Below are 24531 nucleotides of genomic sequence, written 5' to 3'. Positions count from 1 at the left end.
GTGTCCGACTCTGTGCAACCCCATAGACGGCAGCCCACCAGGCTCCCCTGTCCCTGGGATTCTCAAGGCAAGAACACTGGAGTGGGTTGCCATTTCCTTCTCCAATGAATGAAAGTGAAAAGTGAAAGTGAAGTCACTCAGTCATCACATTAATAGAATGAAAGAAAATAATCATATGATCATCTCAGTACACACAGGAAAAAGCATTTGACAAAATCAAAAATCAATTCATGATAAAAACTCTCAACAAATTTGGCAAAGAAGGAACATGTCTCAACATAACAAAGGTCATATATGACAAACCTGTGGATATCACATGCAACCATGAGGGTTTTTCCTTTAAGATTAGGAAAAAGACAAGGTCGCCACTCTCACCAGGCTTCCCAAGTGGTGCTGCTAGTGGCAAAGGACCTGTCTGTCAATGCAGGAAACGTAAGAGACCTGGGTTCAATACCTGGGTTGGGAAAGTCCCCTGGAGGAGGGCATGGCTATCCACTCCAATATTCCTGTCTGGAGAATCCCAGAGACAGAGGAGCCTGCTGGGCTACAGTCCATAGGGCTGTGAAGGGTCAGACACAAGTGAAGCAGCTTAGCAGACACACAACCACTTTTACCACTCTTATTCAACATAGAACTGAAGTCCTAGTTAGAGCAATCAGGGTAAAAAACAGAAATCTAAGGCATCAGAATTGGAATGGAAGAGGTAAAACTGTGTCTATTTACAGATTATGTAATTTTATTTAGAGAAAATCCTAAAGACTCAATCAAAAAACTGCTAGAGCTAATCAAGGCATTTGGTAAACCTGCAGGATACAAAATTAACATACAAAAATCAGTAGTGTTTCTATACACTAAAAACAAATACTCTGAAAAAGATATTTTAAAAATGGATCGCACTTACATAGCATCAGAAAGTAATTTAATCAATGAGTTGAAAGAGCTCTACCCTGAAAACTAGGAGACACTGATGAAGGAAGTCAAAGACTATAGAGATAAATAAAAAGGCATCCCATATTCATGGGATGAAAGAATTAATATTGTTAAAATATCAATACTACCAAAAACCATCTATAGATTCAATGTAATCCTTATCAAGAATCCAAAGGCATTTTTTTTTACAGAAATAGAAAAAACACTTCTAAAATTTCTATGGAACTACAAAAGACCGTGAATATAGAAAGAAATCCTGAAAAAGAATAAAACAGGAGGCATCACACTTCTTGATTTCAAGCCATACTGTAGAGATATAATAATTAAAACAGTATGGTACTGATATAAAAACAGACAAACATATCAATGGGACAGAACTGAGAGTCCAGAAATAAACCCAAGTATATACGAATACTTGAAAAGGGGACTATGAATATTCATTGATGAAAAGATAGTCTCTTCAGTATATGGTTTTGTGAAAACTGAATGATTCTGAATGAATGATACTGAACCCCTATCTTATACTTCTCAGAAAAATCAATTCAGAATAAACTACATACTTAAATGTATGATCTGAAACTGTCAAACTCCTTGATGAAAGCACAGGGGAAAAGTTCCTTCACATCAGTCTTGGCAAATTTTTCAGGTGGCCTGATACCAAAACAGGCAACAAAAGCAAAAATCAACAAGCAGGACTGTATCAAATTAAATAGCTTCTGTGGAGCAACAAAATGAAAAAACAACCAGTAAAACATGACAAAATATTTGCAAGCCACCTATCTGATAATGGGTTAATATCCAAAACATATAAAGAACTCATATGATTCAACAGCAAAAAAAAAAAAAAAAAAAAAAAACAACCCCAAAACAATCCAATTTAACAATGGGCAGGGGACCAGAACAGACCATTTCTCACAGCAGACACACAAACGGCCAAAAAGTACATGAAAAGGTGCTCAACAACACTACTCATCAAGGGAATGCAAATCAAAACTATGGTGATCTCACACCTCCCAACTTTTAAAATATATATTATAAAAAAGACAAGAGATAACACTGGTGAGGATGAGGAGAAAAGGGAAACCTGGTGCACTGCTGGCGGGAATGAACATTGGTGCCACTATGGACAATGGCATGGAGTTTTCCCAAAAAATTAAAAGCAGAACCATTAACACCATGTGGAAAAGTGAAAGTTTAGTCACTCAGTCGTGTTCGACTCTGCAACCGCATGGACTGTAGCCTGTCAGGCTCCTCTGTCCATGGAATTCTCCAGGCTAGAATACTGGACTGGGTAGCCACTCTCTTCTCGAGGGGATCTTCCTGACCAAGGGGTCAAACCCAGGTCTCCTGCACTGCGGGCAGATTCTTTACCACCTGAGACACCATATATGATCTACCAATTTCATTTCTGAAGTCACTATCTTGAAGATGTCATGCAGCATTATTCACAATAGGCAAGACATGGAAGCAATCTAAGTGTTCATCAACAGATAAATGGATAAAGAAAATGTGATATACACACACCACTTTAAAAATGAAGAAAATCCTAAAATGGATTCACTGATTTGAGTAGAAGGTGTGTGGGGTGAACTAGGCGAGGGGGATTAAGAGATACAAACATCCACTATAAAATAAATAAGCCACAGGGATGTAATATACAGCACAAGGAATATGGGTAATAGTATTATAATAACTTTTCATGGGGACAGATGGTTATTAGATATTATGACCATTTCATAATGTATGTAGCAGTGAAAGTGTTAGTTGCTCATTATGCAAATGTCAAATCACCTGAAATTAACAATATTTTTATGTTAACTATATTTCAATTTTTTAAAAAGGGAAAAAATGAAGAAAATTTGCCATTTGCCAACACATGAACAGACCTTGAGAGCATTATGGTAAGTGAAATTAGGTCAGATAAACAAACACTAGAATCTCACTTTTATGTGGAACCTAAAAACATAAAATTTGTAGAAACTAGAGAGTAGGATTGTGGCTGCCAGGGGCTGAGAGTTGGGGAAATGGGGTGATGTTGGCCAAAGGGTAAAACTTTCAGTTATAAAATGAGTAACTTCCAGGAATCTAGTGTATAGCATGGTGACTACAGTTAATACTGCATTACATATTTGAGAATTGCTATGGGAGTAGAGCTTTAACATTTTCACCATGCAGCAGTGGTGGTTAATCTCTCAGTTTGACTCTTTGTGACCCTATAGACTGTAGCCCACTAGGCTCCTCTGTCCATGAGATTTCCCAGGCAAGAATACTGGAGTGGGTTGCCATTTGCTTCTCCGGGGGATCTTCCCGACCAAGAGATCAAACTCGGAACAACAACAAAATGATAAGTAAGTAAGGTAAAGGATGTACTAACCTTACTGTGGCAAGCATTTCATAGTATATATGTGTATTGCTGCTGCTGCTGCTAAGTCGCTTCAGTCGTGTCCGACTCTGTGCGACCCCAGAGACGGCAGCCCACCAGGCTTCCCCGTCCCTGGGATTCTCCAGGCAAGAACACTGGAGTGGGTTGCCATTTCCTTCTCCAATGCATGAAAGTGAAAAGTGAAAAGTGAAAGTGAAGTCGCTCAGTCGTGTCCGACTCTAGCGACCCCATGGACTGCAGCCCACCAGGCTCCTCCGTCCATGGGATTTTCCAGGCAAAAGTACTGGAGTGGGATGCCACTGCCTTCTCCATATATGTGTATTAAGTCATCACAAAGTTACACAATGCTATGTGGAAATTATATGTAAATAAAGCTGGGGAAAATCTCAGAAGTGGTTAAGAAGTATAGTTAGGTATAACAGTAAGGAAGATTCAAGGCAGCTACAAGGTCCATGAGACTACAAAGACTTGTCAGTACCACGGACAGCTCCATGTGGACCCAGTTTCCTCTGTCTTTAATCCCAAGAGGCCAAAACTTATACCAAGATGCAATATTCTTAAGATTATACCTGGTGGCCACTTTAAAGACACACAGAAAAGAAATACCTCAATTATTTATGATGCAGAGTATAGGCATATGTTCTTCGTGGCCAAAATACAGTTGCTGCCAGCAGAAACACATCATCATCACCATTATTCCTAACCTCACACCGAGGGACTGGCAAGGGGTCCCTAACTTAAAAAATCTATTAAGCCCAAGCAGGCTGAGGAGGGCATCCTCAAGAGGAACTGGACACCAGCCCAAGCAGGATGAGGAACATGTCCATGTTGGGGTGGGGCAGAAGATATGAAGTGGTCACTTAGTGTGGGGAGAAAGAATCCAGATGGGAAGTTTGATGGGGGCCATCAGGTCCTGCCTGAGCAGAATGAGGAAGTGTGGCCTAGCCTGGGGTACAGAGCCTCTGGGCAGGGTCAGGAAGATGTCCTGCTGAGGGTGCTGAGAGGAAAATAGAATGGGTTATCAGAGACTTAGTAGGGTGAGGGCACCTATTCATAGGATGGGTCAGTAGGGGCTGTCAGATCCCAAACAGGGTAAGGAGGCTGTTTCCACCGATGAGTGATGTACTGTGGGGGTGCCACAGCCAAGCCTTGGCATGCTGAGAGATCACCCATGCACTGGTGGGGGTGAGGGTGCAGATTGCTAGGGGTGACCGAGGTTGAGCACAGTAAGAGCTTCTCTGCAGGAGGAGCAGACACAGGGATTTGGAGCCCGAGTTTGGGGAGGAGGGTGTGAATATGGAGAATGTGATGGCTGCAATGGATACTGGTTACACACAAAGGGATTAATCAAATTAGTGCATCAAGGATGGTAGAAGGCGTCTGAGTGTCAAAGAAGGTAGTTACAAATGAGAATGAACCCTGCTGTGTTGAACTGGAATTGGTTCTCTCAGTGTGAATGCACAACTTTTAATATATAGACATAGAAATACATATAAATGTAAATATGTACATATACATATATATTAATAGAATAACAGAATAAATATTTTATGTCGTATATTTATGAAAGAGCCATGAAAGATATTTAAGACAGTTTATATGGTACGAGTCAGTTTCATTGAGTTAGACAAGCCAAGTTAGATCCTGATGGTGTGATCACTGACCTAGAGCCAGACATCCTGGAATGTGAAGTCAAGTGGGCCTTAGGAAGCATCACTACAAACAAAGCTAGTGGAGGTGATGGAATTCCAGTTGAGCTATTCCAAATCCTGAAAGATGATGCTGTGAAACTGCTGCGCTCAATATGTCAGCAAATTTGGAAAATGCAGCAGTGGCCACAGGACTGGAAAAGGTCAGTTTTCATTCCAATCCCAAAGAAAGGCAATGCCAAAGAATGCTCAAACTACCACACAATTGCACTCATCTCACACGCTAGTAAAGTAATTCTCAAAATTCTCCAAGCCAGGCTTCAGCAATATGTGAACCATGAACTTCCAGATGTTCAAGCTGGTTTTAGAAAAGGCAGAGGAACCGGAGATCAAATTGCCAACATCCACTGGATCATGGAAAAAGCAAGAGAGTTCCAGAAAAACATCTATTTCTGCTTTATTGACTATGCCAAAGCCTTTGACTGTGTGGATCACAACAAACTGGAAAATTCTGAGAGAGATGGGAATACCTGACCACCTGACCTGCCTCTTGAGAAACCTATATGCAGGTCAGGAAGCAACAGTTAGAATTGGACATGGAACAACAGACTGGTTCCAAATAGGAAAAGGAGTACATCAAGGCTGTATAATATCACCCTGCTTATTTAACTTATATGCAGAGTACATCATGAGAAACACTGGGCTGGAAGCAGCACAAGCTGGAGTCAAGATTGCCGGGAGAAATATCAATAACCTCAGATATGCAGATGACACCACCCTTATGGCAGAAAGTGAAGAAGAACTAAAGAGCCTCTTGATGAAAGTGAACAAGGAGAGTGAAAAAGTTGGCTTAAAGCTCAACATTTAGAAAATGAAGATCATGGCATCTGGTCCCATCACTTCATGGCAAATAGATGGAAAAACAGTGGAAACAGTGGCTGACTTTATTTTTTTGGCGGGGGGTGGGGGGGTGGGGCTCCAAAATCACTGCAGATGGTGATTGCAGCCATGAAATTAAAAGATGCTTACTCCTTGGAAGAAAAGTTATGACCAACCTAGACAGCATATTAAAAAGTAGAGATATTATTTTGTCAACAAAGGTCCATCTAGTCAAGGTTATGGTTTTTCCAGTAGTCATGTATGGATGTGACAGTTGGACTATAAAGAAAGCTGAGTACCGAAGAATTGATGCTTTTGAACTGTGGTGTTGGAGAAGACTCTTGAGAGTCCCTTGGACTGCAAGGAGATCCAACCAGTCCATCCTAAGGGAGATCAGTCCTGGATGTTCATTGGAAGGACTGATGTTGAAGCTGAAACTCCAATACTTTGGCCACCTGATGTGAAGAGCTGATTCATCTGAAAAGACCCTGATGCTGGGAAAGATTGAGGGGAGGAGGAGAAGGGGATGACAGAGGATGAGATGATTGGATGGCATCACTGACTCAATGGACATGAGTTTGGGTAAACTCTGGGAGTTGGTGATGGACAGGGAGGTTGGGCATGCTGCGGTTCATGGGGTCACAAAGAGTCGGACACCACTGAGCAACTGAACTGAACTGATATGGTATGAGTGTAAAATTAAAGCTTCAAAATTTACTTTTTCTTTCATATTTTATAACAAGTTCTACCTGTAATTGTAATGTGGGAGACCTGGGTTCGATCTCTGGGTCGGGAAGATCCCCTGGAGAAGGAAATGGCAACCCACTCCAGTATTCTTGCCTGGAGAATCCCGTGGACGGAAGAGCCTGGTGGGCTACAGTCCACGGGGTTGCAAAGAGTCGGACACGACTGAGCGACTTCACTTTCACTTTTTCTTTTCACTTTCCTGCTTGTAAATTCCCTTCACGGCCCACTGCCTCATCGTGGTGAAGGGGCTTGTATAACTCAATGAAGCTATGAGCTATGCCAGGTAGGGCCACCAAAGATGGATGGGTCACAGTGGAGAGTTCTGACAAAAATGTAATCCACAAGAGGAGGGAACGAAAACCACCCCAGTATACTTGCCATGAGAATCTCATAGACTGAATAAAAAGATAAAAAGATATGACACGGAAAGAAGGGCTACTGGAAGGACTGATGCTGAAGCTGAAGCTCCAGTATATTGGTCACCTGATGTGAACAGCTGACTCATTGTAAAGTCCCTGATGTTGGGAAAGATTGAGGGCAGATGAGGCCATGAGAGGATGAGATGGCTGGATGCCATCACTAATGCAATGGACATGAACTCGGGCAAGTTCCAGGAGATGGTGAGGGACAGGGAGGCCTGGTGTGCTGCCAGGGCATGGGGTCACAAAGACTCGGAGGTGGCTGGGCAATTAACAATGTTTCTATATCAGTGAGACTATCCATATCAAAAGGCAGAACATTTAAAAAAATTATCCACGTAGAAAGTTAAGAGGAACCAAATGAATTGTGAATATAGTGAACTCTGGGCTGCTGCCAAAAGAAAACCAAATTAAACTATTCTTATGCAAAAAATAGGTAAAAGGTGAAAATAGTAGTGGCTGATATAGTAGTAATGTAGTGATGATGATGAAGTTATTGGCGTAGCTGATATTTACTGAGGGCTTACTGAGTCCCAGGTAATGTGTAACTACTGTACACAAATTAAAATCTTAAAGACATTCATCACTAAGGCATTAGAACAATGATGATTTCAGTTTAAATGTATAAACACCTTGAACTTCAAATTTCCTTTTTTAAATTTTAAAATGGTAATAACAATTCTCTTGTGCCACAAAACAGACTATTTGAAGATTAGTTCTGATTCAAAGTTGAATGTTATGAATAATTTAGTGACAAATGAAATAGCAAAATAAGATTTATGTGTTCATTAAAATATGAATATAGAAGGATATTTCTGAGAGTCTTAATGGAACTTCATAATGAATTCCCAAGCTATCAAGAGTTATTTCACATGATGTTATTACTGTTGTTTTTGTACATATCCTCACAAAGCATTCAAAGTAGTTCCCAGGAAATGAAATGTTACTAGAAATAGCAATGCCTTTTATTTTACTTCATCACAATGTGTCCTGTTATGGAACAAAAAAAATTTTAATGCTATTTTCATTCTCTACCTATGTAACTTTACAGTCTGAATTTCAGGATTGTCCAGGTGGGACTACAGTATAAAGATGGCCTTGAAGACAGTTATGAGGTCCTTGGCATATTTTACAAAACTTATGTTCCTAAGAGACCACTGAAACCCAGGAAATGCTGAATTTGTCAATTTCTGAAAATTTAGTTGTAGTATCTTCAGTGCCACAATAAACTTTAAGTAAACTGAACCCAAAGAAAACAGAATCTATAATATTCTAGGTTTTATACATGGTAAATACTTTTGGCAAAACAGTTTTTCTTATGGCCATAAGGTCTTTAATTCCCTTTAAAATGTTTCTCATCTTTTTCTGTTCTCAAACTATGGCAAGCTTCTAATGAGTCAAGGAGATAAATAATTTTAATATTTTATAATATACCTGAAATACAAAGTTTTAAAAGAAATCAGTCAGTGGAACTTAATACTTACTCCAGTATGCATAACTATTTCCTACCTATTCTGGTAGTATTCTGGCCTACCTCAAAATAATTTATAAAAATCGAATTCTCTTTACAAGTATTTAAAACTTTTTGTGTCGATGATTTTGAACTAATGGATTCAGAATTGAGAATCACGATTTTCAGAATTTAGTTCATCGCCAATTAAGCATGTCAGAAAGACATCAACTGTGTGAAGCACGGAATGCAAGACTCCTGAAGCAACGCACAGAAAAGTATGCCAAATTCTGAGGTAGTATCAAAGCTTCTGAAACAGGATTCCACCAATGTTATGTTCAATCACTGAAGTTTTAGTGAATTTCATTTTCAAGGAATTTAAATAAACATATGTTGTACACGAGCTGGTTATCTCCCCAGCATCCATCCAACACTTCCTTCCAGTAGTGAATGCACTCTCTTTCATTTCTTGGTTTGGGACGTGACCCATTGCTCAGCTCTAGGGTTAAAAGTAATCAGTGCAGCCCATCACTGTAGCCATAGTGATTGGTTCTGAATGGGCATGTAGCCTAGGGAGACACATGAAGAGAGCTGCTATAGAAAACTGATTATGAAGTTGACATATGGAGCACACATTGGGTAGGGAAGTAGAAAGGGAAAGAAACTAGGCCCTTAGTGATCCTGGTGAAACTGAGTCACTGGATGAAGCCATGCCCGAAGACACACCCGCCATCTGAATGTTCCCTTACCGCTCAAGCCATTTTGAGTTTGTTGCATTCTCTTGCAACTGACAGAATCTTAACTGATGCAAACATTTACTCAATGTAATCACTGGCTCCTCATGGGTAATTTCAGTTAATGAAATCAAAGTGTGGGATATTCCAAAAAGGCATCTTCTCTTCATATTTTTACTATCACTTCACTGATATTTTGTTATAATTCTACTCCTCCGAATTATTTTTTGAATGCCCAAAGAACATACATTGGTAAATATTTGAAAAGGAAACCAAAGACAATAAAAGATAAAGAGATCTGATGAAATACAACAAAAAAATGTATCCTTTGAACTGACCCTAAAGTAAACACCTTATGTATTTTATTATTAACATTTTCTATATAAGTGGTCTTTAAATTTTAATGTAGTTAATGACCACTTGGGGAATTTGATTAAAGATTACTAGGCTGCTTCCCAGTGATTCTGGTTTGGTGGACCTGGTGTTGAGCCCCCAACTTGATGTGAATGACTATTAGAGCTCACTCTGAGAAATTTTGCTTTTAATCTACAGGACTTATTGAGAAGAGGGTTAGGTATTTGATTTGCTTCATAATAAATATTTTAGATTTTAATTTTGCATTTTAAACATTCATTTTTTTGGAGTGGCATTTATAATATGTATATAAAAATATGAAACAAACCCAAAGGTTAAAAAGTCTAAGTTCTTATTAAGAGAAGATGAAAACAATTAGGGTGAAGGGAAGAAGAAATGCTTCATATGAGGGATAAACTTTTTCTTGCTTTAAGAGTATAAGACAGCTGCTTACTGTACAGACTACATTTATACATCCACTTTGAAAATAATTAGTGGCTATATACATGATCTGATCATCAGATTTTAAATATGCAATACTGCATACTTGGAAAGAGAGGGAAAATTTAAAGGAGAAAAGTTTCATTTTACACATATTCTTCCAAAATGAACTCATGAACATACAAACTTAAAGTCAGCTACCAAAACTCCTGGTAGTAAACCACAGTGAATACTGTCAATTGTCCATTCAACAGTCACTCCCCATCTTTTTATTTCTTGCTTGGAGAGCTCACCTCTCACTATGAAGACTAAAATGCCAGACATTTGCATTTCTAGTCTCTCTTGCTGAGGCTAACACAATTTAGTAAACTGCTCTGAGTTGTGAAATTTTAGGATCAATAATGAAATAACATTTTATAATTCATTCTAGGATACAGGATTGTGAAAGATTCAGAAGTAAATGATGAGAAATATCCAAGAAATGGAGCAGTTCCAAAGAACAAAGTTTGAAAAGAAATGGTACAGAGTAAAACAATGAGAGAATCCTCCTTTACTTTTCATGAAATCATTTTGGTTATGATATATTCTCAGCAGGAGACCAGTGTTAATTATTAAAAAGCATTTTTAGTTTTCATTTCTGGATCTATTTTACATTTTTTTTCCTAAAAATTACAATCTTGACATTTAGGGATTCTTAGAGATTATTACATCTAATAAAAACAAATTTCATGGGAGTAAAGACATTAAAATTTTAAAGTAGGTCTATCAACACTCATAGACAAATCCAACCATCTTCTAGGTAAAATTTAGTCTTATATAATGATAAGGTTCCAAAGAGGCAGAGGAACCAGAGATCAAATTGCCAACATTCACTGAATCATGGAGAAAGCAAACAAGTTCCAGAAAAACATCTACTTCTGCTTCATTGACTACTCTAAAGACTTTGACTGGATCACAACAAACTGTGGAATATTCTTCAAGAAATGGGAGTACCAGACTACTTTACCTTTTTCCAGAGAAACCTGTATGTGGGTCAAGAAGCAATAGTTAGAACTGGACATGGAAGAACTAACTGATTCAAAATTGGGAAAGGAATATTAAAAGGCTGTATACTGTCATCTTGTTTAACTTCTATGCAGAGTACATCATGCAAAATGCCAGGCTGGACAAATCACAAGCTGGAATCAAGATTGTCAAGAATAACACCAGCAACCTCAGATATGCAGATGATACCACTCTGATGATAGAAAGTAAGAAGAACTAAAGAGCCTCTTGATGAAAGTGAAAGAGGAGACTGAAAAAGCTGGCTTGAAATTTAACATTCAAAAAATTTGTTAAGATCATGGCATCTGGTCCCATCACTTCACGGCAAATAGAAGGGGAAAAAGTGCAAGCAGTGAAAGATTTTATTTTGGGGGGCTCTAAAATCACTACGAATGGTTACTATAGCCATGAAATTAAAAGATGCTTTCTCCTTGGAAAGGAAAGGAAAAGTGAAGTCGCTCAGTTGTGTCCAACTCTTTGCGACCCCATGGACTATAACCTACCAGGCTCCTCCGTCCATGGGATTTTCCAGGCAAGGGTACTGGAGTGGGTTGCCATTTCCATCTCCAGGGGATCTTCCTGACCCAAGCCCAGGTCTCCCACATTGCAGGCTTTACCGTCTGAGCCACCAGGGAAGCCTTTCTCCTTGGAAAGAGAGCTATAACAAGCCTAGATAGCATATTAAAAACTAGAGACATCACTTCACTGACAAAGGTCCAAGTAGTCAAAGGTCCAGTAGTCATGTACAGATGTGAGAGTTGGACCATAAAGAAGGCTGCGCACTGAAGAACTGATGCTTTCAAATTGTGGTGCTGAAGAAGACTCTTGAGAGTTCCGTGGACTACAAGAACAACACACCAGTCAATCCTAAAGGAAATCAACCCTGAATATTCATGGGAAGGACTGATGCTAAAGCTGAAGCTCCAATACTTTGGCCACCTGACGTGAAGAGCTGACTCACTGGAAAAGACCCTGATGCTGGGAAAGATTAAAGGCAAAAGAAAAAGAGGGCGCCAGATGATGAGATGGTTAGATAGTATCACTGACTCAATGGACATGAATTTGAGCAAACTCCGGGAGGCAGTGAAGTACAGAGGAGCCTGGTATGTTGCAGTCCACGGGGACACAAAGAGTCAGAGAGAACTTAGTGACTGAACAACAAGAACAAATTGATAAAGTAGAGAGTAACTAAAAACACAGACTGTGGAGCGATGGACTGAAATTCCGACTCTGCAATTTACTGTGCGACCCTAGGAAGTTCAGTTAACCTATTATGCCTGTTTGCTATAAACTGGGGCTAATAGTACCTATTATCTGTCTTCAAGGGTAATTGGGAGGATTAAATGACAGCAAGTACTTAAAACTGTACCCAGCACATGGACACACCACTCAAGTTGAAAGTAAATGAATGTTATTTGTTTTAACTTCTTTTACTAATGTAACTATTTTCAGAGATTATAAATTAAAATTATTTTAACTAGAATTAAACCCTAGTTATAACTGACGTGTAAAGCATGGACTACTTAGATAAAATTTTTAGAACCTGAAAATTTTAAATCTGAGATCTCCTTTCCTAACATTAACACTAAGCCTTTGCTGTGACCTGTGTCAGTCAGGGCTCAGTGAAGGAAAAAGAAATGACTTCAGGTATTTTAAGAGAGAGATTTAATTCAGTTAAGTTAGGTGCTTACAGAACAGTAGGGAGAGCTGGAGGAGCAGAGTCCAGGCCGGTCCTGCAGGAATGATTCCTTAGAACACAGAAAAACTGACTCACCAAAGGATCTATTACATTTACCAAAAAGGTGGGGGAGATATAGTATGAGTTGAAAAACATAACTATTTTAGCTTCATTAAGGGATCAGGAAGTCATCACTGCCATTGCAATTACTCCTTAGCATCCACGAAGCTGAAAACTAGCTATTAGAATGTTGCTAGAGGGGAAAAAAAAACATCTTCCCTTGAACTTGCCTGCCCGCAGCAGCAGGAAGATGGCTTCTGTCTCACTTCCACCTTGCAAATCGTGCATGAATGCATCTAATTGGGAGAATCTGATTAGCATCAGAACTCTAGGGAATCTGAGAGGCACATCCTCTGAAGCACAGGCAAGTAGAAAAGGTTGGGATACTTGCAGATTGACTCTGGGGTAGTCAAAGTCCCTGAAGTACCTTTTTCTCATTGGCAAAATGGGGATAAATAATGATACTCATAGTGGGCTTATGATGAGGATTTAAGAAAGCAATAAAAATGATTCTTTTGCAATTTTGAAGCCTTAAGCTTCCAGCATCTAGCATTGCAGCTGAGAAGTCTGACGTCATTCTGATCATCATTCATTTTTCTATGTTACCTGGGCCCTTTTAGGATCTTCCCTTGATGTTCTGAAATTTCACTATGACGTGTCTAAGTCTGGACGTTTTCATTGCTTGTTCAGGCTCTTTATTTGGACACTCAAGTCCTTCAGTTCTGGCAAATTTTCTTGTATTTTAATACAGCTTCCTCTCCTCTGTTTTTTTTTTTTTTAATGATCCACCTTTTAGTCATATGTTAAATCCTCTTACATATTGTCTCTCTTATTTTTTTCCTTTTTTTGGTATTTATGTCTATTTTTTCTGTGCTTTTTTTTCTTCTCTATTTCTGGAAATTTCTTATTTCTATCTTCTGACCAATGGATCAACAACATTTTTCTGTAAAGAGCCAGACAGTAAATAACTTTTTCTTCACAAGCCATATGACCTCAGTCGCAACCAGGCAGTCCACTGTTGTGGTCCCAAAGCGGCCATGGGCAGTATGTAAACAACAGGAGTAGCTAAGAATTCTCATCACAAGGAAAAAGTAAATTTTCTATTTCTTTCATTTTGTATATATACAAGATGATATGCACTACACTTATTGAGATAATCATTTTATGATGTGTTTATGTGAGTCAACTCAAAACGCTGTACATCTTAAACTGATAAAGTACTGTATGTCAACTGTATCTCAGTAGGACTGGAAGAAAATTAAGTAAGGTTAAAGAATAAAAAGAATATGTGACTGAGACCGTATGTTGTGGCCTGTGCGGCCCAAACAAAGTTAACTTTCTGGTGCTTTACAGAAAAAGTTTGCCCACCTTCACTGTAGACACCTGAAATGTCAGTGGAAGTAGCATATCAATTTTGAGCAGAAGCTTTAAGAGGTAAGGATTAGTTTGCTACGTCCTCTGACAGCCAGCAAAGTTTCAGAAAGCACCTCCCCTCTCAGTTTGGGCCCCAGAATGAAGACAGAGTGGAATAGAGCCAAAACTGACCCAAAATGGACATGCAGCACAAGTGAGAAAGAAACCTCTGCAGGGTATAAGGCACTGAAGGTTTCAGGGTTTGTTATCTCAAAATAAACTTGCCTAAGACCGCCTTGCAAGTTTTGCTAAAGTAATAAATTACTCTATGTGCCTGCACTTCTTTAAATAATATTTATAATTCAGACTTCTTAATAATTACTCAAAATATATTTCTAAAAAGTTAGATCTTAAAAACATTCAAGGCTTGAATTATATTTGGTTCCTAAAAGAATTATTTTCCTAGTTACTTGCATGGTTGGACTAAGTACTCTTTGTATTGTTGGATCAAAGCACTTCTACTTTCCTCTTCCTGATTGCAATGTTCCTGCTGATTCTGAAACTTGAAAAACACAATGTAATAAATTTTTAAACGGCATTAGCTAAACTTTGTCTAATGTTCTTTAATTTTTTAACATTTAAAAGTTCCTACTCTGTGTCAGATGATATTCTTTACATGGATAACTTTTTTTTTTTAATCATCCCTGTTTACAAATGAAAAAACTGAGGCACACAGAGGTTGTGTATTCATCTGAGAACAGACAGCTGGGAAGAAGTGGGGAGCTAAGACGTGTTCTAAGGATCTCATAATCTCTATGTTCTTAATCCCTATGCTGTATCAACCCTCTTAAATGCAAATATAAACTTGATCTTGAAAATCTAACAATTTCAGCATTAAAACTGTAAGTTTCCACTATCCAGTAATTCTTTTTCTATAATTTAATTTTTAATTGAAGGATAATTAAACTTTACAGAGTTTTGTTGTTTTCTGCCAAATATCAACATGATATCCAATAATTCTTAAACCTTTTATAAGAAACCACAAATGAGCTAGTATAAAGAATAATTTTAGAACTTGAATATAGCTTAAGGAACAATGACAGCTTTCAATTCTAAGAAAAATATATCCCCTCCAATAATCTAATATAAAAAATGTACTTATAATACATGCTATTTTCCATCAACTAAATGGTATCATATTCCTTTAAAAATGAACTAAATTAAATTTTAATCAGTTTACTTTTTTACTGTAGAATGTGGATATATTGAGACATATAACTTTGAGAATACAAATTACATACTTTGTTTATATAACATGAGATAATTAAAACTCTGTGTGTGCCAGACCTAAGTCTTCAGTTCCAGTTAGCTCTACTAGCTTTTCTCTGCTACAAAAGAATATAATTAGTATGAATCATCAATTGCCCCAAAGTGACAGACTATAAAATGAACACTGTTAACAGGTAAGACACAGCCTATGTTAACAACTCTAGGTCTAAGATACAAAAATCATTATTTTTGTAAGACCAGAGGCTATCTTTAAACTATAAAACAATAAATAATAGCAGAATGATTAAAATAAATTAAGAATATGTATTTTATTTCAGAGTAAGGTGGTGCTAGTGGTAAAGAATTTGCCTGCCAATGCAGGAGATGCAAGAGACGTGGGTTTCAATCCCTGGGTTGGGAAGACCACCTGGAGTAGGAAATAGCAACCCAGTCCAGTATTCTTGACTGGAAAATCCCATGGTTAGAGGAGCCTGGTCACAAAGAGTCAGACACGACTAAGTGACTTAGCATCAGTATGAGCCTGTCCTAAACCTGAACGCAGTATTTCTTAAGTTCATATTTCACTGTAAGAATATAAATGCATCAAATGTAAACTGCTTTTTTAAACTTAAATTTCAGAAAAATGCTTTTGTAATTAGTATTTATCAGTTCTCTTTAGATTCCACTGTACGCCTAAATAGCCATTACCTTGGAAAAGCGTCATTAAACCCTGTCAGTGAAAGCTGCTCCCAGTCATGTCTGACTCTTTGCAACCCCGTGAGCTATACAGTCCATGGAATTCTCCAGGCCAGAATACCAGAGTGAGTAGCCTTTCCCTTCTCCAGGGGATCTCCCCAACCCAGGGATCAAACCCCAGTCTCCCACATTGCAGGCAGATTCTTTACCAGCTGAGCCACAGGGAAGCCCAAGAACACTGGAGTGGGTAGCTTATCCCTTTTTCAGGGGATCTTTCCGACCCAGGAATCGAACCAGGGTCTCCTGCATTGCAGGCAGATTCTTTACCAATTGAGTTATCAGGGAAGCCCAAACCCTGTCAACCTCAAAATAAATATCACAGCAGACAAAAACCACAACTCTTTTGGAAGGAGCATTAGGAATACTATTAATCCAGATGAAAATACTTTAAACAATATCATTAGTACTGTTTTTTTAATAAAATATATTTGTGTGTCTATAATTATTCAAAATTAGTATCTAGCACTTTAATATTTTTTCCCAGTGAAGAACCTACTAAAATATCTGTCACAACCTTAAGTGCAGAAATCCTAGAATTAAGGATTTTGGTTTTGATTCACATTTGCCCATTAGATACTGCCCTGCTGTATAACATTAACACAGTGAGGAGAATGAGTAGGAAAAAATAAAATGTTGCCTCTGTTTGCTATTTCTTTTGTTTATAAAGGAAAGGCCTCAAGGACAAACTTTACTTTTCTAGCTTATATTTGAAAAAAATAATACAAAAACAGGAATGAAGTATGAGTTGGTTCTCGGTAGTTTATAGTTTATTTAGCACTTGGATGGTTCAACTAAATGAATCCCAGCTAAGATGCTTCATGCTTTTCATTCCCCACAGTAGATATTAAAAAAACAAACGATTTTAGTCACTGGAATTTCAGTTTCTCTCAATTTTTCTGCATGTTCAAAATTTCTTGAGACTTAACATTTAAACTTGACTTCTTTATAAACTAAGTTTAAACTTAACATTTAAAATAAGACTCTGATTTAAACAAAAAGCTTCTGTTTACGCTATACTTTAGCTTCTCCTTTGCACTGAAAGATTTATCTGATTAACAATTCTTCATGCGAAACTAGGGTTATTGCTCTCTACTAATAATATATGCTCACTTACTTTCTCTTTGAATGTGAAAGTGAAAGTCACTCACTCATGTCCAACTCTTGCAACCCCATGGACTATACAGTCCAGGGAATTCTCCAGGCCAGAATACTGGAGTGGGTAGCCTTTTCCTTCTCTAGGGATCTTTCCAACCCAGGGTTCACCCAGGTCTCCCGCATTGCAGGCAGATTCTTTACCAGCTGAGCCACATGGGAAGCCCAAGAATACCGGAGTGGGTAGCCTATCCCTTCTCCAGTGGATCTTCCCAACCTAGGAATCGAACTGGGGTCTCCTGCATTGCAGGTGGATTCTTCACCAACTGAGCTATCCGGGAAACCCTTTCTCTTTGAATAACTGTCTCTAAATAGGCCTATAGCTATTTAGTTTTATATTAAAGTGAGCCATGACTCACATTACTGTTACTATCTAGGGAACTGAATTGCATACATGCAACTTTCTCCTTGATGCAGAAATTTTTAACTGGGATCATTAGTTTATTATGAAGTATTTATTTTAAATTACTTTATGGTAATCTATGTTGAGAAAATGAAGGTTTTTATTGACAATGGTAGTGTGTTAATTGTAGTGAATATGAAAATTGGTGAATGATGCTGGGAAAGATTGAAGGCAGGAGGAGAAGGGGATGACAGAGGATAAGATGGTTGGATGGCATCACCGACTCAATGGACATGGGTTTGGGTGGACTCCGGGAGCTGGTGATGGACAGGGAGGGCTGGCGTGCTGCAGTCCATGGGGTTGCAAAGAGTTGGACATGACTGAGCAACTGAACTGAACTGAAATTTTTTTCTTTTAATTTTATATTGGAGTATATAGTTGAGTAACAGTGTTGTGTTAATTTCAGGCATAAGTTTTAAAAGTTATTTGCTAATAGAGACTCAAGTATGATTCTTAGAGAAACACACATTTCAATGATAAAGTCTGAGCAGTAATTCATCTCTCTTAAAAATAATAGTACAAATATCAAACTAAATTAATTCAATCCATTAGTATAAAGAGAGGCTGTTCTTGAGACACAGGGATTACAGAAATTAAAGGCTGAAAATACAAGGGTCTAAAATAAGTCAGTCATGAGGAAAGTTGATCACTCTTAAGACACTGTGGCATAACACTCCTAAATGAGAAATTATATAAGCATTTATGTCTCTAGCCAATCATGATTTAAACATGAAATAATTCCTGCTATGTTTCTATTAATTACCCTGAGGTGCATATTTATTGAATTCCAGGTCACAAAATATTCCTAATAGAGCTGTTTAAAACATGCTGCTGGGCTTCCCTGGTGGCTCAGTGGTAAAGAGTCCACCTGCCACTGCAGGAGACACAGGTTCAATCCCTTGGTCAGAGAGATGCTCTGCAGAAGGAAATGGCAACCCACTCCAGGATTCTTGAAATCCCATGGACAGAGGAGCCTTGAGGGCTACAGTCCATGGGGTTGCAAGTGTTGGATACAACTGAGTGACTAAACAACAAGAAGTGAGCTGATACCTATCAGGGAATAGCGTTATACTGAACTCGGTAAGACTTTTAAAATGATTCAGTTTAGCCGAACATGTCAATGAATCAATTTCACCTATGTTCTAGGATGTATGAAAAATATCAAATAAGGATAACAAGAGTATCTATTCTCCAAGTGTTTAAATTCTAGAAGGAAGATAAAAAACGTTAGAGAACAAGAAAACACGTGATTAGCTGTAAAAATCAGCATTAGGGGTAATAATTGAGAAATATTATATACCATATGCACCTACTCACCCATCCATCCATTCAACATTTATACAGCAATAATTAGTACGGGTGGGCTTACTTGCTGGGTCAGTTGTAAAGAATCTGTGTGCCAATATGGGAGACCCAGGTTTGATCCCTGGATTGGGAAGATCCCCTGTAGAAGGAAATGCCTAGCATTTCCTATGCTAGGAATGCACTCTAGCATTCCTGCCTGGGAAATCCCATGGACAGAGGGGCCTCGCAAGCTATAGGCCATGGGGTCGCAGAGTCGGACATGGCTTAATGACTAAACAACAACAACCAGTACTAGAATATTTGATTCTAGATAGAAAAGATCAACTAATTTAAATTATATTGGACATAACTGAATAAATTTTCATAAAGATTATATTTAAATTAGACTTTAAAGGAAATTTGAGATTTAAATAGACTCAAATTGCAATTAAGTGAAGTTGCTCAGTTGTGTCTGACTCTTTACAACCCCAGGGACTGTAGCCTGCCAGGCTCCTCCATCCATGGGATTTTCCAGGCAAGAGTATTGGAGTGGGTTGTCATTTCCTTCTCCAGGGGATCTTCCTGATCTAGGGATCAAACCTGGGTCTCCTGCATTGCAGCAGACTCTTGAACATCTGAGCCCCAACAAAGCTAGCTAGTCAAGTCATGATCAGGAATGACGTTTTGGTATAGTGTCACTTCAGTTCAGTCGCTCAGTCGTGTCCGACTCTTTGCAACTCTATGTGCAGCCCGCCAGGCTTTCCTGTCCATCACCAACTCCCGGATGTAAATGAAGCAAAACCCTGATGATACTGCCATCTCTTTTACTTTAACATTCATTCTATTGGGTTGGTCAAAAAGTTGGTTTGTGGTTGTCCACAAACCCGAATGAACTTTATGGCCAACACAATATACTCACGTACTCTTGGCACTTCCTCTCCAACACGAACTTCCATCATGCTCCTCCTCTTCAGAATCTCCTCGCTGTGCCTTCGGGCGCTCCTGATTTATGATAAACTCCTCCAGAACTTGAGTTTCTTCTCTGAACCCTCAACACCTTTAACTGAATTCCAATTCTTCCCTGAGAGAGTATCATTCTCCACAGTCTTTTCACCCTGGTTATTCTCTCACACCTAAAGTGCCTCAGAGTCAGGCAGCAAAGTTCTCTGCTGCTTTCGCAGACACTGTTCCTCTAAAATCATGGAAAAGAATAACAATTTTCCTTTAAGGCGCATGTCATTTTGTCTTCATAGTTATTCTGTCTGAGACATTTCCTCTTCATTCCCTGACCATTTTCTCTTTGTTTCTTGAGAATCACAATCCTTGATTAAATCCTATTTCATACTTCAATTTCAGCCACCATCTTTTATGACTCTCATGGGGATAACCCACCCAAGAACCTGGCCTCCTTTAACCAACTGGTCCATCTCCAGTGTCTTTACCTTTTATTCCATCTCAGCTGCCTACTGTTATGCTTAGTCGCTCAGTCATGTCCAACTCTTTGTGACCCCATGGACTGTAGCCCACCTGGCTCCTCTGTCTATGGGGATTCTCCAGGCAAGAATACTGGAGTGGGTTGCCATGCCCTCCTCCAGGGGGTCTTCCCAACCCGGGGATCGAACCCAGGTCTCCTGCTGTGCATAGATTATACAAATTAAGTACTGTCTGTACAGGAAGGGTTGTATGTTTATGAAAGAAAGAATAAAGTCTAATTATTAATAAATCACAATGAATATGTATATTATTATTAATAGATTTAATAAGTTGAATAAGAAATAAAACTTGAGAGGGGAAAAGGGAAGAGGCTATTTCAGACAACTGTAAGAGAGAGATTACTATATGGTACCAAAAATGCATGTGAAGAAAGTAACTGGGGTTATATTAATATACAGGAAAATGAAAGTGAAAGTTGCTCAGTCGTGTCTGACTCTTTGAAACCCCATGGACTAGGAATTCTCCAGGCCAGAATACTGGAGTGGGTAACCTTTCCTTTCTCCAGAGGATCTTCCCAACCCAGGGATCAAACCCAGATCTCCTGCATTGCAGGCAGATTCTTTACCAACTGAGCCACAAGGAAAGAATGTCATATAAACAAGTTGAGAGTAAGAGAAAAGTTCAGATTATGGGAGGGATACACCATGGTGGGCTTCCCTGGTGGCTCAAATGGTGAAGAATTTGCCTGCAATGCCGGAGACCTGGGTTCAATCCCTGGGTCGGGAAGATACCCTGGAAAAGAGAATGGCAACCCACTCCAGTATTCTTGCCTGGACAATTCCATGGACAGAGGAGCTTGGCAGACTACAGTCAGTGGGGCTGCAAAGAATCAGACACGACTGAGCAACTAACACTTTCACTTTCACATCATAGTAGGAAGGGTAACTAACAACACTCTAACTATTGAGTATAGCTTAAGAAATGAGTATAGCAAGTAAATACTATACCATATGGCTACTTCAAGGTTTCCAGTCAGGGTTCTTATTTGAAATCACTGGAAGCTAACTCTAAGTGATACAGCAATTTATTAAAGGGACTGGGGTGACGAGAGAACCAGACTTATGGTTAAGCTTCTCAAGAGCAAAATCTAAAATCATTCTGTGGAACTGAGCTGGGGAGGAAATTTGCTACTGCTCTTACTGCGCACTTGAATGCCAAGGTCTTGTCTTTTCTGCAATTATTACTTAACATTGTTCAGCCACCAATACAATTTCTGCAAGAGCAAAACTATTTCAGAATTACTACTGACTCGTTATCAGATTCCTCCACCATCAGCCTCATGAGAACATGAATTGAGTGCAGCATCTGCTTCTCTGTTCAGTCTGTGCCGAGGTTTCCTGGAGGTGAGTATGAGTGGAGTGTCTAGTTAACATGACTCCCACCCTAGCTACCAGTGAGACTGGGAAAGTGAATTAAACAGCTTAACTGAGGGAGGTGGAAGTATTAGTTGGGACTTCCTCAGACATAAGAAGGTTGCTGAAAAATTATGAAAAAGTGAGAAAACATAATAAATGTCCACAATTAACGCTTAGTCACATACTAGGCATACAAAACTCACCTAAAAATCATTAACTTCCCCCCTAATATATATTAGTAGAATCAGAGAACAAAGCGATAGGTAGAACCTTAGAGATAATTTCTTTTAAATCTCTCATTTTACTAACAAGAAACCTGATGCCAAAAATTATTAGATAATTTATCCAAATGCACTCAATTAGTTAGTAGGAAGAACACCTGCTTTTTAACACTTTGTATATTTTCTACTGTTCACTGATCAAATTATACGCTTATCTTAATGTTAAACTTAAATCTTACCCTCAAGGAAACTCAGGGCTTACTTCTCAGAAAGTTAGTTTGGTGATACTGGTCATTTTTCTCTCAATGTATTGTTTGGATCAGTTTCTGAAAAATTAGCTATAAAACTAAATTCTTTATGCAGAATTCTAATTTTCTATCATTACTCATGGAAATGAACCATAATTAAGCTTCAAATATGCTTTAACCAAAGTTTGTAAATTTTTTGACTAGATTAGAAATTTCCCTTGCCAAAAGGCTAATAATATTCTTTCAACAAGAAGGAATTATTCAAAAGCTCTAAGAATAAATGTTTAATTATGAAAGTACCTCTCACTCATATATTATTACATCTTACAAAAGTGGAGCTAAAATCACCTAGGTGATCTACAATCACGTGATTTCTTTACACAGTTAACATCCAAACTTCAGCAAAGAGAACATTAACTAGAGAACAGCCAGAATATATGCATTCTTTTAGTCTTTTATTTTTATGACAAGAAAACTGATCGAATTTGGAGTCTTAACCTCGCAATTGTCAAACGCTAGCTGTTTTTGGCACAGAAGCCAAAAACAAGCAATGAGATTTCGAGCAGGCGGAGAAAAAAGAAGACAGAGAGCGTAACAATTCAACACAGGCACAGACTTTAAGAAGCAGCAGAGACTTTGAGAAGCATGGCAATGCAGAGAAAAAATTCTCTATGAGCAGAAGATAAGTTTTGTTCAGATTAAAACGTTACGTCTTAGATGCTATCTACTTAGCACTTTTTTCTTTTTGTGAACACTCCACAGAAATTAATTGTACTGGTTGTCAGAAATATAGAAATACAGAATTAAGTTTAGGCCAATACATGTAATGGAGGTGTGTACAGAAATCATTTAGTTTGGTCAGAGGAAAAAAAAAAAATGTTAAAAACATTATTTTGTATGGCTTCATTTTCTTTGTGAAAAGTATATAATTAATACAGAATTGGGAACAGAAAAGTCAAAGCAAATAAAGGAACACAAAATACATACCTCTTGATGGTACAGGCATTCTCTTCTAATATAAATCAGGTATTTCTATATATAAGAATGCATTTTCCACAGATTAACTAGTAACCGCTCAGACCAGATAATGAGAAAGTTTAAAAAATCACAGTAAGAATTACAGAATATTTAGTTTTATTAAAAAGTTATCTTTTCCCCTCTGAAATAGTACTTGCATTATTTTTTTTCCTGCTCCCTTCTGATAAACTGCTGGCATCTACAGTAATTCTAAAATTTAAAGTGAAAACAAGCTATCAATTTATCCAATAAAGGATAAATATTATCTTAAGAACCCAGAGAGATACACTAAATTATGACCTTTTGGTTTTTAAAGATGCTGAAATCATCTAGTTGAAAAGGTATGGTTCTACTGGGGATGAAGGTCCCATGAGATCAAATGCTGCCGGTAGAAGTTCAATTAAACTAATCTTGGACTTAACGCTTGACATTTAAAAGCTTAGAAACAACTCTAAAAGAGTATAGTTTCATTTTAATACACAGATTTATTCCAAACCTGTGTATTTATGGGTAAAAATACTTCTTATTCAATTGTAAGAGGACTAAATATAATTCAAAATTTCTATTTATAGCATATCATGGATTTTCTCATAATTTAAATAGCTATGTGGCATAGTATATCTTCTTGGTTTAAATAAGTTGTGCAGCTCTCCTGTGACTTTCAATGCCTTGTGGCAATTTAGTTTAAAATACAAAGAGAGACAGACAGACAGACAGGGTATGTGATCAGAACCTGGAGGAAAAAAGAGAAAACGGAGAAGAGCTTATAGTACTAAACACAAATATTCTCCCAGAAACACCTAAAATCTTTGTTTTAAAAAAAAAGTAGAAAGTATAACAAGGGCAAGGTTTTTTGAACCCTTAAAGATAATTTCACAGCCGTTCTGGAAAGACAATCAGTTATGACCGAGGCAGCAGCATATACTCTGTAAGAATAAATAATTTCTATAGTATATCAAATAAGATATGGGGCTAGATAGTTGTTAACATATCAACCTAGATTTAACATGGGAAGAAAACAATAAATGCTCTAAAGAGTTCAGATGATGTCATAATCAATCATCTAATACATGTTTAATGAAGGAATAAATATGTAAGACATCAGGCCAGGCTCTGTGAACATAAAACACATAAATCATATATAATCTTCAAGGGCAACTTTTATAGATGAGAAAAAGTTATACCTACCTATCTAGGACTTAGAAATTTTG

At 38.0% G+C, this 24531-nt stretch overlaps 1 protein-coding gene across 3 annotated transcripts in view; it reads right to left on the bottom strand.

Moving 5' to 3' along the window:
* Nucleotides 1-24531, bottom strand: part of SYT14 (synaptotagmin 14) — a 142782-nt gene that overhangs the window by 39489 nt on the left and 78762 nt on the right. The gene's annotated exons all lie outside the window — the stretch shown is intronic.

This window comes from Bos mutus, chromosome 16 (genome assembly GCF_027580195.1).
Source record: "Bos mutus isolate GX-2022 chromosome 16, NWIPB_WYAK_1.1, whole genome shotgun sequence".
In the NCBI taxonomy this organism is placed as follows: Eukaryota; Metazoa; Chordata; class Mammalia; order Artiodactyla; family Bovidae; genus Bos; species Bos mutus.
The sequence above is the reverse complement of the archived record's forward strand: the minus strand, read 5'-3'. Positions and strand labels throughout refer to the sequence as shown.